Source organism: Heterodontus francisci, chromosome 33 (genome assembly GCF_036365525.1).
Source record: "Heterodontus francisci isolate sHetFra1 chromosome 33, sHetFra1.hap1, whole genome shotgun sequence".
In the NCBI taxonomy this organism is placed as follows: Eukaryota; Metazoa; Chordata; class Chondrichthyes; order Heterodontiformes; family Heterodontidae; genus Heterodontus; species Heterodontus francisci.
In genome coordinates, this window is record NC_090403.1 from 19,133,802 (window position 1) to 19,151,175 (window position 17,374).

Consider the following 17,374-nt stretch of genomic DNA (forward strand, 5'->3'; position numbering starts at 1 on the left):
TTATGAAATCATGCTGGCTTTCCCAAATTAATATGCACTTCTCCAAGTGATAATTTTGTCCTGGATGTACCATCTCTAAAAGGTTGAGGCAGCTTCAATAACTGAAGGGACGACAATCCCAGCCTTTGCTCTATTGTCCAGTTCAGTGGGATCACTCTAATCTGGTTAGACTGTTACCTATTTGATCATAGCTAGAGTATTTCCAGTAATTAATTCTTCCCAGTTTCTGCACTCATACTTCCAGAGTCTCAAGAATATCTACCATTTGCCCTTCATTTCTCTCACCTACATGCTGCCCCTTGGCGACGTCATTTGGAAATATGGGGTCAATTTACACTTGTGTGCTTTTATGCACTCAACAGTCATGTTGGAGTGAATGTAGCTCTTCACTCATTGTTTAGGGTGATGGAGCAGCCACACCTGCTTAAGCCCTTGCAGGCCCTTTCACCATTTGATATACCAAGGGCTATACTCGCACCAAGTCTTAAGCCTGATAATATATTTATGGCCCACTCTTAGAGGGGATTTTAAAGAAAAAAAAACCTTCCTCTTGGTTGTAGGGATGGGATAAGTGCTTTCTCCCCTCTTTCAGAATTGAGCAAAGATAAAGAAAAGAATGAGAGATTGCCCCTCACAAGGAAGGAGGGAGGGTGTAAAGATAGCATTGCCATTGAAAATAGGGCTCGGTGGGTGGGTTGCAGAAATCCACGTTCCTGATAAACTCTGTTTATGATCCTCCTGGTTGGGGTAGCAGTGGGGTGGGCTGGGTGGGGGGATGTCTTCAGCTCCTCCACCAGTCTTTTTAATGAAATTTTAAAAAAATGAAACTTCACCCAGGGAGCTCCAGCTATCCTGAGCCAGGCAACGCAGGAGTGGGTGTTTACTATGTGTGCGGCCCACTGGATTGTTGAGCCGTATAAATCAACACCACCCCCACCCCAGGATATTCTGGCCTCTCATCTTTCCTCCACCCAGCTAAAGATTCACCAAACACCTGCATCTTGTTGTAAAATTTGTTCTCCCTCTCCCTCCTTCCAAGTGGATATTATTTCATCCTGTTTTTGTTGTAAATGGTGGCTTTTCCCCCTCTCTCCTCCAATATGGAAATTAAACAAGAAATCCAGCACTTTGCCCCCTTTGGTCTTTCTCTCCTCTTTGTTTTGCAGTCCTCAAATCATTTTTCAGACCTCATCATCCAACGAGTACACTGACTGACTCACAGCTAATTTATTTCTATTTATTTTGTACCTCTGCACAGTTACAAATGATTAGGGACAGGCAATAAATACTGACTTTACCAGCATGTGAAGACATCATCTATTCACTTTCCATCAATGGTTTGCCTCAATGCCCAAGGATCTTTAACATTTGTGTCCATTGTGGCTAACTCTTTCATTTGATATCTTTAATTTGGCCTTAATGTCTTCAACAATCAACAGTGGGCTGAATTTTAAACAGACCCGGGGGACAGGAACGGAGGGTCATGAAGGCCATACTTCGGGAGAGGTCAGCTATCGTGCGCCTCATTCATAGAGGCTTCAGGGACCCTGTAAAAGAGGAGGCACAGCAGAGCGGGAGGGAGGGCCAGGCACCTGCAGCAGCAGCAGCATCGCAATGACCTGGTGAGGCCACAGGAGGGTCAGCAACAGCCTCCAGACAGTGGAAAAGGGTGCAGAGGGGAAAGAGGGGGCTCCACCATCCAGAAGGAGGTACCCTGCAGAGCGGGACTAGTGGTCAAGGTTCCATGCAACATGCTCCATGCCAAATCACCAATTGACTATAGGAGAACTCTAGCATAGAGAGCCCTCCACTGGAATCCCCGTCTCCTCTGGACAGCATGATAGAATATGTGTATCCAGATGGTAGACCAGAGGTGAGGAACTGGAGGGCATGCAGGGACAGCACCTACTGGAAACCCCTCCATGTAGAGTGGAATGGCATGGAGGGGATTTCTGAGAAATAATTCCAGTTAAGGTCCCAACACCAGGGAGAGTGAAGTAACGGTAATATAATTTCAAGTTAGGATGATGTACGTGTTGGAGGGGAACTTGCAGGTGGTGTTCCCATGCATCTGCTGTCCTTGTCCTTCTAGGTAGAGGTCGCAGATTTGGAAGGTGTTTTTGAAGGAGCCTTGGTGAGTTGCTACACTACATCTTATGGATGGTACACACTGTGTGTCAGTGGTGCAGGAAGTGAATATTTAAGGTGGTGGATGGTGTACCAATCGAGCAGGCTGCTTTGTCCTGGATGGTGAGCTTCTCGAGTGTTGGAGCTGCACCCATCCAGGTAAGTTGAGAACATTCCATCACACTCCTGAACTGTGCCTTGTAGATGGTGGACAGGCTTTGGGGAGTCAGGAGGTGAGTTACTCGCTGCAGAATTCCCAGCCTCTGACCTGCTCTTGTAGCCAGTGTGGTTGGATGCCTCACCAGAGTGATCGGTCGTGCCCTGGTGAGGCAAGGGTGTTCGTTTGAGGGGGCGGGGGTAGCCCTCAATCGGGCACTCCCGGGGTGCGGAAAGGCCGGCAGCTCTCACTGGGCGGCCTTTCACAGTCCCAGCATGCCTGTTTGCCATGGGTAAAATACCCCTGGAGGTGGGCAGAGGCCCTTAAGTGCCCATTTAAGGGTCTTGATTGGCCTGGGGTGGGCGGACTGATTTCTCCCCCTCCCCACCGCTGTAAAGTTGGCCCGAGGCAAGAGTGGGTCAGGAAGGCCTCCCGGAGCCTCCTGTTTAGTTTTACACCACCATTTGGTTTGCTGGGGTGGTGTAAAATTCCGGCCATTCTGTTTTGCTCCTCGAGTGGGATTTGAACTCTCAATCTTCTGACTGAGGCAATAGCATGACCAACTGAGCAGAGGTTGACACAGCTCCCTCAAACAGTAATGTAAAAACAGCCAGATAACCTGTTTTAATGCTCTTTCAGGGATAATTGGCCAGGGTATCAGGGGAGAACTCTAGTTCTTGTTTGAATGTCAACCTAAATGTAGATGGGGCTCTTGGCTTACCATCTCACTCAGAGGACAGCAGCTTTGACAGTGCAGCATTCTGTCTCTACTGTATTGGAGTGTCAGTCTAAATCTTACACTCTAGTCTCGAGTGGGATTTGAACTGACTCGGAAGTGACAGTGATTCCAATGAACCAAGGCTGACACTTGGGTGATTAACTCTTAACTTGTGACAAGTAACACCTGAAGCACTGTGGGTGATAGAGACAGAATTGATCCGAGAGCAGACAAATTGAGAATGATTGGTCTCAGTCCATTCACTGAGCTCTCTGACATTGTGAGCTCTCTAGTTACCCTGAGAAAGTGTTGGTGAGTCTTCAACCACTCCAGTCCTGTGCAGCATTTTTATACATCCGAGTGACCCGAGAGGGAACCAAACTGGTTTGGGATAGGAGTCACATAGGACAAACTGTTAAGGATGGCAGGGTTCCTTCGCTAAAGGGTTTGAGTTGATTATTTACATCAATCTGACAGCTTCAGGGTCACTTATTTCCAGATCTTTACATTGAGATTAAATGTTCAAACTGCTCTGGTGGGATTTGAACTCTTATCTTGTGGATTATTCATCCAGGTTTCTGTATTACTAGTCCAGTAACACACTACACTACTGTACCTTCAGTGTTCCCCATCCATCTCCACTCCATGGTGAAATGCATACAAATCCTTTCCATTGTCACCTCCACACTTGATTTATGCCAATGCTCTCCAGAATGGCCTCCATAAACCCAGCTGATCCAAAACTCTGCAACTATTGGATTCTCAACACAAACGTACCAAACACTAGGAGGATGATTAATAAGTTGTATGAAAGGTTCTTTATCACAGAATAATGAAATTTCATGTGTGCTACCTGCTGACTAGTACTGCTCCAACTACTGCCAGAAACAGACCCAGTGATCCAGGAAACGAAAGCCCTCCCTCCTGCACCATCTCTTCAGCCACGCATTCATCTGCTCCATCCTCCTATTCCGATATTCCCCTCCTCTCTCCCGTTTCATTCATCAATGGGATGTCAGCCTTGCTGGCAAGGCCAGCATTTGTTGCCTATCCCTAGTTGTCATTGAGAAGGTGGTGGTGAGCCGCTGCCTTGAACTACTGCAGTCCATGTGGTGTAGGTGCATCCACAGTGCTGTTAGGAAGGGAGTTCCAGTCTTTTGACCCAGAGACAGTGAAAGAATCTCAATATATTTCCAAGCCAGGATGGTGTGTGACTTGGAGGGGCACTTGCAAAGTGGTGGGCTTCCCATGTGTCTGCTGCCCTTGTCCTTCTAGGTTGTAGAGGTCGCTGATTTGGCAGGTGCTGTTGAAGGAGACTTAGTGAGTTGCCCCACCAAAGGTGGTAGCCATGCCTTTAGCCATCAAGGACCTTCCAGAATTTCTGCCATAAATCCTTTGCCATCTTCTCATCCTTTTGAGACCCTTCTTGAACCCAGCTCTTTGATCAAACTTTTGCCCACCCCCTCCTAATATCTCCTTCCTTGGTTCAATGGATGTTTTTCTACATTGAAGTACTAACATGACTTGAATGACTGCACACAGGTGGCAGCAACACAAAGCAATTGTTTCACTTCCATCTCACTAAATTTCAAGAAAAACTCAATTTAAAAATGGCACAGGGATATTAGTTGCCCTGTTCCTGTAATAGAATATAGATTATAAATTTAAACAGTGATGAAACATTACTTAGCCTCATACACTCGCCCAGCTTTCTTCTATATTCTCCAATTTAACTTGTATATTTGTCTGATTTGTTTTTTGTGTCTGTTACTCTCCACTTAGGATCACATTGTTTTAAATCTGGGCCTAATTGATTGTCCAGCTGAAAGTTAATGAGCTGATTGGTAGCTTTATAAAAGAGCTGTAGTTTGGGGGATGGTTTTTCAGTTGGAGGAACAGATTGGGTTACTGTGTGGATAGTGTGCTCTCTGAACTGAGAATCAAGAAGGACTATTACAGGGAAGGGGATTGATACTAGATACAAGTCTAGATTGTTATTGGGAAACTTTGCTCACCTTGGGTTTGGTATCAAAGATCCTTCAGGCCTCTTTCTCAGTCTGTTAAACCAGTTGAAGGTGTTGGAGCAGATTGCTCCTGGCCTACAGCTGGAGTTCAGTTGATGAGCCAATTGACATTTTCTTTCTTCTGTACCTTGACATTTCTTTGTCTTGTGAATTCTACAAATCCTCCAATTCCCAGATGAAAAATCAGTCAGTATTTTGAGAGGGAAAGGAATTGCTGCAGGAAAGCAAAAATTTGAGCTGCTCGAAGTAGTAGTAATTGATGGAAGGACTGTTAACGTTGGGAGAAATGACCATTGATACTAATTTATCCTTTACTGTCTATTGTGATGCTTCACAATTGACCCACAATCAGTTGTAGGATCTAAACTTATAAATAAGAACCGGAGTAGGCCTTTCAACTCTTTGAACCCACTCTTCCATTCAAGGAGATGATGGATGATCAACACCATTTTCCTACACTATCCCTGTATTCCTTGATTTTAATATGTGGAATTCTATTGATCTCCATTTTGAACATACTCAATGATTGGAATTCTCTTCCCCGGAGGCTGTGGAAGCTCAAAGATTCACCAACCTCTGAATAAACAAATTCCTAAATGGCCTGCCCCTTATTCTGAGACTGTGTCCCCTGGTTCTAGACTCCTCAGTCAGGGGAAACATCCTTCCTGCATCAACCCTGTTAAGCCCTGTAAGAATTTTGTATGTTTGAATGAGATCACCCCTCATTCTTCTAAGCTCCAGAGAATAAAGGCCTAGTCTATTTAATTTTCCTCCATAGGACAATCCTTCCATCCCAGGAATTAGTTTGATGAACCTTCGTTGCACTCCCTCTATGGCAAGTATATCTTTCTTTTGGTAAGGAGACAAAAACTGCACACAATACTCCAGGTGTGGTCTCACCAAGGATTTATATAATTGCAGTAAGACATCTTTACTCCTATACTCAAATCCTCTTGTAATAAAGGCCTTCCTAATTGCTTGCTGTACATGCATGTTAGCTTTCAGTGACTAATGAACAAGGACACCCAAGTCCCTTTGAATTTCAACACTTCCCAGCCTATCACCATACAAGAAATACACTATTTGTTTTTCCTGCCAAAGTGAATAACCTCACATTTCTCCGCATTGTATTTCATCTGCCAAATTTTTGCCCACTCACTTAGCATCTCCAAATCCCTTTTAAGCATCTTTGCATCCTCCTCACAACTCACACTTCCATCTAGTTTTGTCATCTGCGAACTTGGAAATATTTCATTTAATCCCCACATCCAAATCATTCATTATAGTTTGTGAATAGCTGGGGCCCAAGCGTTGATCACTGTGGTGCCCCATGAGACACAGCCTGCCAACCTGAAAATTACCCATTTATTCCTACTGTTTTCTGTCCGCTAACCAGTTCTCAATCCGTGCCAGTATATTCCACTGACCTCCCCCAACTCTAATTTTGTTTACTAACCTTGTGTGTGGGACCTTCTCAAAAGCATTCCGAAAATCTAAATATACCACATACACCTGTTATCTATGCCCAAGTAACATTCTCAAAAAAAACTCCCAACAGGTTTGTTAAACATGAAATCCACATTGACTCTGCCCAATCCTACCATTATTTTTTTTTAAGTGTCCTGCTGTTGCATCCTTTTATTATGGATTCTGGCATTTTCCCTACAACTGATAGACTAACAGGCTGTAGTCCCCTGTTTCTCTTTCCCTCTTTTCTTAAACAGTGGGGCTACAATTGCCTTCCAATCTGTAGGAACCATTCCAGAGTCTGTAGAATTTTGAAAGATGACCAATGCATCTACTATCTCTACAGCCACCACTTTCAACACTCTGGGATGTAGATCATTAGGTCTGGAGGATTTATCTACTTTAAGCCCCATTAATTTCTCATACTTTTTTTTTTAATAGTTCCTCGTTTACACTAGTCCTTTGATTCTCCATTATTTCTGGAAGGCTTTTAGTACTTTCCTCCATGAAGACAGTCAAAGTATTTTAGTTTCTCTGCCATTTCCATGTTCCCCGGTATAAATTCTCCTGATACTAGATCTAAAATAGCTCATTCCCTAGTTAGTTCTTCAAAGTAGTGCGTACATTCCAAGAATTCATCGTTCATAACATTAGTACTAATTAAGCTTACCCAGTCTGTACGTAGATTGAAATTCCCTATGGTAACTGTATAACCCTTGTTACACGCACCTCTAATTTCCTGATTTATCTTGTAATTTACATTACCACTGCTATTTGGTGTTGTAATAAATAACTGACCAATGTTTTCTGTTCTTTTGAACTACTGTCATCTCTCACTACAGTACCAATGCTCTCTTTAATTTACACAGCTAGCCCCCACCTTTCCCAGCTTCCTATCCTTCCTGAGTGTTACATACCCTTGGATATTCAGGTCCCAGCTTTTATTTCCTTGTAGCCATGTCTCTATAAAGGCTATCAGGTCATACATATGAATTTCTATTTGAGCTGACAATTCATCTGTTCTACTGTGAATGCTGCGGGCATTCAGGTACAGAGCCCTTAATTCAGTTTTTAAGTGTTTCTGTTCTGGCCCTATCTGCTGGAACACACTCAAGTTTGCAATCACTGTCCCTTCCTGCCATACTCTGATTATCAGTACCTTTTATTGTTATGATCAGGTGAGGAGAGGTTGAAAGGTTCCCCTCTTGTTCCCCCTCCTTGTTTGACCGCAACAAGGTTTATTTCTTTTAAACATTGAATGTGCTTACCAATTCATTGAGTGTTTAACCTTTTATGGTGCTCTGATCATAAAAGAACCAATCGTACAAGTTTTCTTGAGTTTTGTTACAACCGAGGCAGGAGGAGTATTGCTTCTCCACAGGTCACTATATATTTAAATGTTTACCCAGATACCAATGCAGTCAATCATCTACTCGACTGTTTATCCCAGAATAAAATACACAAACCAGGTTTCTTTAATAAACAACAAAATTATCCGTTTATCAAAATAAGACTTACCTAGTAAATGAAGCAAAGTATTAACACCGATTGAAATATGAAAGTTCCCTTTTTTAAAAAAAAATTAACTCTCACCGAAAAAGAAATACAGAAATTTTCTCTGCAGAGGTTTGTTACAAAAAAAAGCCCCAAAAAAATACTTGCTAATTCTTGAACAAAATAAAATATGGAAGGATATTTGTTGTCTTTTTTTTTTGGTTTGGCATCCCAATTGCGCCTAGGTAAAAATGACTGCCCTTGACATCAAGGTAGCATTTGACCAAGTATTGCATCAAGGAGCCCTGGCAAAATTGAAGTCAATGGGAATCGGGGGGAAAACTCTACACTGGTTGGAGTCATGCCTAGCGTAAAGGAAGATGGTTGTGATTTTTGGAGGTCAATCATCTGAGCTCCAGGACATCACTGCAGGAGTTCCGCAGGGTAGTGTCCTAGGCCCAACTATCTTCAGCTGCTTCATCAATGACCTTCCTTCAATCATAAGGTCAGAAATGGGAATGTTTACTTATGATTTCACAATGTTCAGCACCATTCACGATGCCTCAGATACTGAAGCAGTCCATGTAGAAATGCAGCAAGACCTGGACAATATCCAGGCTTGGGTTGATAAATAACAAGTAACATTTATGCCAAGCAATGACCATCTCCCCTTGACATTCAATGGCATTACCATTGCTGAATCCCCCACTATCATCCTGGGAGTTAACATTGACCAGAAACTGAACTGTAGTAGCCATATAAATACCGTGGCTACAAGAGCAGGTCAGAGGCTAGGGATCCTGTGGCGAGTAACTCGCTTCCTGACTCCTTAAAGCCTGTCCAACATCGACAAGGCACAAGTCAGGAGTGTGATGGAATACTCTCCACTTGCCTGGATGGGTGCAGCTCCAACAACACTCAAGAAGCTCGACACCTTCCAGGACAAAGCAGCCCGCTTGATTGGCACCCCATCCACAAACATTCACTCCCTCCACCACTGACGCACAGTGGCAGCAGTGTGTACCATATACAAGATGCACCAAGGCTCCTTGGACAGCACCTGCCAAACCTGCGACCTCTACCAACTAGAAGGACAAGGGCAGCAAATACATGGGAACACCACCACCTGCAAGTTCCCCTCCAAGTCACACACTATCCTGACTTGGAACTATATCTCCATTCCTTCACTGCTGGGTCAAAATCCTGGAACTCCCTAACAGCACTGTGGGCATACCTATCTCACATGGACTGCAGCGGTTCAAGAAGGCAGCTCACCACCGAGGGCAATTCGGGATGGGCAATAAATGGTGGCCTGGCCAGTGACGCCCACATCCCATGGATGAATTAAAAAAGGCTGTCACTGGGATCTTCCTAGAACAGTTCTTTTTGGCTGATGTTGAGTTTCTGTTTGGCAGGCCTTTCTGGAGAAATGCAGCAACAATTTGTCTGCTTCTCAGGGCTTCTTAAAGAGATGGAACAAACTGAGTTGGGGTTTGTCCCTTGACAAATTTTCTGCAACATTTTTTTTTATAAATACTGTCCCAACTCTGTCCAAAAGCAAAATGCCAAACAGGTCAAAAAAAAAATCCCTGACCCTCCTAAATCTTGCCTTGGCGCTTCTCTGTAAACATCTCCGATTAGTCCAAGGTTTCGGTTTATTTATCTTCAATCACTTGATTTTCAACAACATCTCCAGTGTCCCCTGAACTTTAAAAAGAGTCCAGTAACTCTGAAATCTTCAGCCTCCAAAAAATGAATCCATTTCCACAACTTAAATACAAGTCCTCAAAAATTTAACAAAAAATGGAAGCATTGTTGTAACCGTTTAAACAAGAGGTTAGTTTATTGTACTTTAAAACCAAAATCCCAATCTAAATAAATTTAATAAACTACACTCCGACACAGACACATATAGGTTAAAGTAATGAGTAACCAAATAAAAGAATATACAGTCTGTGGAGTCTGGTAATTCAGTGGTCTTACGAATGAGCTCGTGGTCCTGAAGTTTCTAACTGATAGAAGTGGCCACCTGGTTCAGGGTTTTCTTGGAGACAGTGATTTAGATGGTTTTCTTCCAGAGTCTATCTGCAGCAATGATAGATTTGGATGTTTTGCAGCCCACAGACAAGGTTCGAACTTACAGCGTTGCTTAGAGAGAGACCGAGACCACTTGCATCCTGCACGGGTTAAGACTTAGAAGTTTGTCTAATGTGTCCAAAAGAAACCCCAAGTTTTCATACAGATGGAGATACTGTCTCATGATTGTCACAGTCTATTCTCTTTTGCATTTTAATAAGATCCAAGTCTAAGAATTCCAAACTCTTAGGTCTCATTGTTTCAGCATTTACACTGAGGTTTGTCTCCACTAGTGTTAATGTTCCAAAATGGCTTAGAATGGCTTGCTAATGAAGGTGATATCAGTAGCTCATTCAAACTGCTCAAGCCACAGTTCGGCATGAGGACTATTCAGACATGCATCTCCACCTTGATACCTTGGAATGTGAGGTATTTCAATGCAAATTGTGGTGGCCATCTTAGCTGCTTTCGTCTTTAGACTTCCAGCTTTCTTTTTTAAAAGGTAATTTAGGTTTCCACCCAATGAATAGAAAATAATCATTCAGCATATCACATTCATGACACTACCTTGATCTATTGCCTTATCATTTCCCTTTAACTTACTCAATCATTTGCTACATGATCCTCCTCTATTTAGTTTAAATCCCCCTCTACTTCCTTAGTTATATGACTCACCAGTACATTGGTCCCAGCACAGTTCAGGTGAAGTCTGTTCTAATGGTACATCCCCCAATTTCCCCAGTAATGGTGCCAGTGCCCCATAAACTGGACCCCACTTCTCCAACACCAGTCTTTGAGCCATGCATTCATCTCTCAAATCTTGTTTACCTTATGACAATTTGCATGTGACTCAGCTTATTAATCCAGAGATTACCACTTTTGGGGTTCTGCTTTTTAAATTTATTGCCTAGCTCATCATACTCCCTATGCAGAACTTCTTTCCTACTCCTACATGGACCACAACCACTGGATCCTCCCCCTCCCATTGCAGGTTCCTCTCCACCGCTGAGCAGATGTCCTGAACCCTGGCACTGGAGAGGCAACCGTTTTCTGGATTCTCACTTTCAGCTGCAGAGCACAGTGTCCATCTCCCTCACCTATACTGTCCCTTACTACATTCCTTTTAACTCCCAACACTTGAATGGCTTCCTGTAGCATGGTGTCATGGCAATCTGCTCATCCACATGACAGCCCTTGTGCTTGTGAATACAAGCTGCAGGATGCTCAAACTTGTTCAAGTGCAAGGGCTGAGGCTTCTTCACTCCCACATTCTCGATCCCTTAATGTGCCTGACTCGCAGTACCACCCTCCTGTCCCTGACCAAATCAGATGACCTTATCCAAAGGGATGTGACTACCTTCTGGAACAAAATGTCCAGGTAACTTTCCCCATCCGTGATGCATCGCAATGTCTGCAGCTTGGCCTCCAGCTCATTAACTCTGTGCTGAAGCTCCACATGCTGCAGTCTTGACACATCACCTGTCCTGCCATCTTTATTGTGTTAATTAAATTTATTTTTTTAACTTATAGTACCCCACTTCCCCAAACTCCCATCTTCATACTCGGCACTCAAGCAACACTCAGACACCTCTGTATTTATTCTGAAAAATGAGTCAGTAGCACTTATTTAGAGATACAGCACTGAAACTGGCCCTTCGGCCCGAGTCTGTGCCAACCAAAAGCCACCCATTTTATACTAACCCTACAGTAATCCCATATTCCCTACCACCTACCTACACTAGGGTCAATTTATAATGGCCAATTTACCTATCAACCTGCAAGTCTTTGGCTGTGGGAAGAAACTGGAGCACCCGGCAAAAACCCACACAGTCACAGGGAGAGCTTGCAAACTCCGCACAGGCAGTACCCAGAATCGAACCCGGGTCCCTGGAGCTGTGAGGTTGCGGTGCTAACCATTGTGCCACTTGAGATGGTTTGGCCACGTGAGCCACATGGAAGATGGCCGGATCCCCAAGAACGACATTGTAGAGCAAGCTCGTCACTGGCATCAGATCCACCGGTCGTCCATGGCTCCGCTTTAAAGACGTCTGCAAATGCGACGTGAAGTCCTGTGACATTGACCACAAGTCGTGGGAGTCAGTTGCCAGTGATCGCCAGAGCTGGCAAGCAGCCATAAAGGTGGGGCTAAAGAGTAGCGAGTCGAAGAGACTTAGCAGTTGGCAGGAAAAAAAGACAGAAGTGCAACAAGAGAGCCAACTGTGTAACAGCCCAGACAACCTATTTTAGCTGCAGCGCTTGTGGAAGAGTCTGTCATTCTAGAATTGGCCTTTATAGCCACTTCAGTCTGCTGCTCCACTGACCACCTCTAGGCACGTTGGCCTCCTTGTCTCTGGAGCCAAGGAAGACTCCTTTGTTCGGCTTAGCATGGGTTAGCTGCTAAATAAAGCTCCCACTCATTACATTTTTAACCTTTGCCAGTTCTGCTGAAAGGTCACCGACCTGAAACATTAACACTGTTCCTCTTCCCACAGATGCTGCCTGACCTATTGAGTATTTCCAGCACTTTCTTTATTTCAAGCTCCCAGTAATCTGTCCCAACTTTAGCAGAGTGCTGATTACTACTGTACAGGTGTGACAGTTTTTGCATTTCCCTCACCAGCTGTCCAGTGTTCAGTCAGACTGCTGATTGTGGGCTCACTTAAAAAGGTGAGCTGACACTGATCAAATCCATTTCATTCAAGCACTTTGAAGACACAGGAGACTTCTATTGTGACTGTCCAGGTTGATGTTTATCCCAGTACATACACTAGTTTGTTTTTATAATGGAAAATATTAATTTGTTTCATCCTCATGGATGGATTTGAACTGAGACTCATGAGTCTATAGTAGCCTGTGTCTAATTGTTCCCTCTTGAATATGTTGCGTTTGCAGACGTCTTTAAAGCAGAGACATGGACGGCCGGTGGGTCTGGTACCAGTGACGAGCTCGCTGTACAATGTGTCCTTGGGGATCCTGCCATCTTCCATGCGGCTCACATGGCCAAGCCATCTCAGGCGCCGCTGGCTTAGTAAGGTGTATATGCTGGGGATGTTGGCCGCCTCGAGGACTTCTGTGTTGGCGATACGGTCCTGCCACCTGATGCCAAGGATTCTCCGGAGGCAGCGAAGATGGAATGAATTGAGACGTCGCTCTTGGCTGACGTACGTTGTCCAGGCCTCACTGCTGTAGAGCAAGATACTGAGGACACAGGCTTGATACACTTGGACTTTTGTGTTCTGTCAGTGTGCCATTTTCCCACACTGTTGGCCAGTCTGGACATAGCAGCAGAAGCCTTTCCCATGCGCTTGTTGATTTCTGCATCGAGAGACAGGTTACTGATAGTTGAGCCTAGGTAGATGAACTCTTGAACCACTTCCAGAGCGTGGTCGCCGATATTGATGGATGGGGCATTTCTGACGTCCTGTCCCATGATGTTCGTTTTCTTGAGGTTGATGGTTAGGCCAAATTCATTGCAGGCAGCCGCAAACCTGTTACTGAGTCTCTGCAGACACTTTTCAGTGTGAGATGTTAAAGCAGCATCGTCAAAGAGGAATTCCCTGATGACTTTCCGTACTTTGGTCTTCGTTTTTAGACGGGCAAGGTTGAACAACCTGCCACCTGATCTTGTGTGAAGGAAAATTCCTTCTTCTGAAGACTTGAACACATGAGAGCAGCAGGGAGAAGATGATCCCAAACAGTGTCAATGCGAGAACACAGCCCTGTTCCACGCCACTCAGGATAGGAAAGGGGTCTGATAAGCCGCTATGCTGAATTGTACCTTTCATATTGTCATGGAATGAAGTGATGCTTAGTAGCTTTGGTGGACATCCGATCTTTTCTAGTAGTCTGAAGAGACCACATCTGCTGACGAGGTCAAAGGCTTTGGTGAGATCAATGAAAGCAATGTAGAGGGGCATCTGTTGTTCACGGCATTTCTCCTGTAGCTGGCGAAGGGAGAACAGCATGTCAATGGTGGTTCTCTTTGCTCGAAAGCCACACTGTGCCTCAGGATAGACCCGCTCAGCCAGCTTCTGGAGCCTGTTTAAAGCGACACGAGCGAAGACCTTCCCCACTATGCTGAGCAGGGAGATTCCACGGTAGTTGTTGCAGTCACCGCGGTCACCCTTGTTCTTATAGAGGGTGATGATATTGGCATTGCGCATGTCCTGTGGTACTGCTCCCTCGTCCCAGCACAGGCAAAGCAGTTCATGCAGTGCTGAAAGTATAGCAGGCTTGGCACTGTTGATTATTTCAGGGGTAATGCCGTCCTTCCCAGGGGCTTTTCCGCTGGCTAGAGAATCAACTGTGTTCTGACTTTGTTGGCTGTACGTCCAGCTCATCCATGATTGGCAGAGACTGGGCTGCATTGAGGGTGGTCTCTGACATTTTCTTTGGAGTACAGTTCTAGGTAGTGTTCCATCCAGCGGTCCATTTGCTTGCATTGGTCAGTGATTGTGTGCCCTGATTTAGATTTGAGGGGGTCAATCTTCTTGACGATTGCCATAGGTGGTCATTGCTGAGTCATAGATGGTGTCTCTGATGTGGGCCCACTTGGTCTCTGCATCCCCTGTGGGAGTGTTTTGGAGGGCTTTTTCAAGTGAATTTAGAAACTTGCGCAACAGCTGTGGATGAGAAATTCTGCTCTTGTTGATGCACGGGCGGCCCTTCAGCTTGGAGTGATCCAGCTTCTTTGGTTGGACTTTAACCTTGCTGCACACCAGGGAGTGGTCGGTGTCGGAGTCCGCACTGTGGAAGCTGCGTGTGATTTGAACGCTGTTTAAAGAGGCTCGCCTTGTGACGATGAGGTCCAGCTACGCAATGACGTGATCTTGGATGCCTCCAAGAAACCTGGTGACAGGGTTTAGTGTGAAAGAATGAGTTGGTGATGCAGAGGTTGTGATAGGTACACAACTCAAGCAGTTTCTGTCCATTCATCCTTCCAATGCCATAGCGCCCAAGACAGAAGGGCTATGAGTCATGGTCGGCCCCAATCCTGGCATTAAAGTCCCCCAGCAGGAACAGATGTTCGGTATTGGGGATGCTACTAATGATATTATGGAGTTCCTCATAGAACTGGTCTTTAGCTTCAGGTGGGGAGCAGAGCGTTGGAGCATAGATGCTGAGTAGGTGTACTAGACCACCACAATTTGCATCAAAATATGCTACATTCCGATGTATCAAGGTACAGCCATAGGTCTGGTAAATCTCCAACCAGAACAATAGCCTGAGAATTTTGAATGGACTACCTGCCCTGCCTTCATTATCAAGACATTAAAAGCAATCTTGGAACAATAACACCGGAGGAGACAGACCACTCAAGGGGTAATTGCTGAAACAATGGGAGAGAGACAGAGAGACAGAGAGATTCTTTAGACATGATCTAATTAAGTTGCAAGAGAGAAAAACTACACTGGGCGATCATGTGACAGACTCACAATCTGTGTGAATTAGCTGCTCTCTGTCTGTAGGCAGACAAGCACCTGAGACTGGCCAGTAAAGGACCAACATGGGGTCCCTATCTCTCTAGGACATCTTACAGGTTCGAACCCTATCTACTCTGTAACCATCCAAGCCCATCATTGCTGCAAACAGAAACCCCGTGAAGAAAACCCATTACCTCACTGTCTCCAAGAGGCCCCTGGACCAGTTGGCCACATCTACGAGTCGGAACCCTCAAGACCAAGTTCAGAATTTAGAACATAGAACATTACAGCGCAGTACAGGCCCTTCGGCCCTCGATGTTGCGCCGCCCTGTGAAACCATCTGACCTACACTATTCCATTTTCATCCATGTGTCTATCCAATGTCCACTTAAATGCCCTTAAAGTTGGCGAATCTACTACTGCTGCAGGCAGGGCGTTCCACGCCCTTACTACTCTGAGTAAAGAAACTACCTCTCACATCTGTCCGATATCTATCACCCCTCAACTTGAAGCTATGTCCCCTCGTGTTTGCCATCACCATCCGAGGAAAAAGACGCTCACTATCCACCCTATCTAACCCTCTGATTATCTTATGTCTCTATTAAGTCACCTCTCCTCCTCCTTCTCTCCAACGAAAACAACCTCAAGTCCCTCAGCCTTTCCTCGTAAGACCTTCCCTCCATACCAGGCAACATCCTAGTAAATCTCCTCTGCACCCTTTCCATAGCTTCCACATCCTTCCTATAATGCGGTGACCAGAACTGCACGCAATACTCCAGGTGCGGTCTCACCAGAGTTTTGTACAGCTGCAGCATGACATCGTGGCTCCGAAACTCGACCCCCCTACTAATAAAAGCTAACACACCATATGCCTTCTTAACAGCCCTATTAACCTGGTTAGCAACCTTCAGGGATTTATGCACCTGGACACCAAGATCTCTGTTCATCTACAGTACCAAGAATCCTCCCATTAGCCCAGTACTCTGCATTCCTGTTACTCCTTCCAAAGTGAATCACCTCACACTTTTCCGCATTAAACTCCATTTGCCATCTCTCAGCCCAGCTCTGCAGCCTATCTATGTCTCTCTGTACCCGACAACATCCTTCGGCACTATCCACAACTCCACCGACCTTAGTGTCATCTGCAAATTTACTAACCCACCCTTCTACACCCTCTTCCAGGTCATTTATAAAAATGACAAACAGCAGTGGCCCCAAAACAGATCCTTGCGGTACACCACTAGTAACTAAACTCCAGGATGAACATTTGCCATCAACCACCACCCTCTGTCTTCTTTCAGCTAGCCAATTTCTGATCCAAAGCTCTAAATCACCTTCAACCACATACTTGCGTATTTTCTGCAATAGCCTACCGTGGGGAACCTTATCAAACGCCTTACTGAAATCCATATACACCACATCCACTGCTTTACCCTCATCCACCTGTTTGGTCACCTTCTCGAAAAACTCAAGGTTTGTGAGGCACGACCTACCCGTCACAAAACCGTTCAGCAAGAAAACAACTGAGTTACCAAACTCCACAGACTGTATACTCTCTATTTGCTACAGATTCTAATCCAGACAATCTATTCTTCCCCACTCTGTAACCAATTTGTGTGAGATATTCTCTCGAGTGTGTGAGTGCGCATGTGAGAGAGAGAAATTTGGAGCATAGATTATTTTAATTAGATCGGGTTTTGTTTATAAGTACAATAAAACTAACCTTTTGTTTAAACCTAAGGAAAATGATCTGGTTCTTTAATGATCCTAGCACGTAAATGGTTAAACACTCACTGAATTGGTAAGCATATCCACTTTTCAAGAGATTAACCCTGTTGTAAAACAAAGAGAGACAGGAGGCGAGCCTTTCGACCTTTCCTCACCAGAT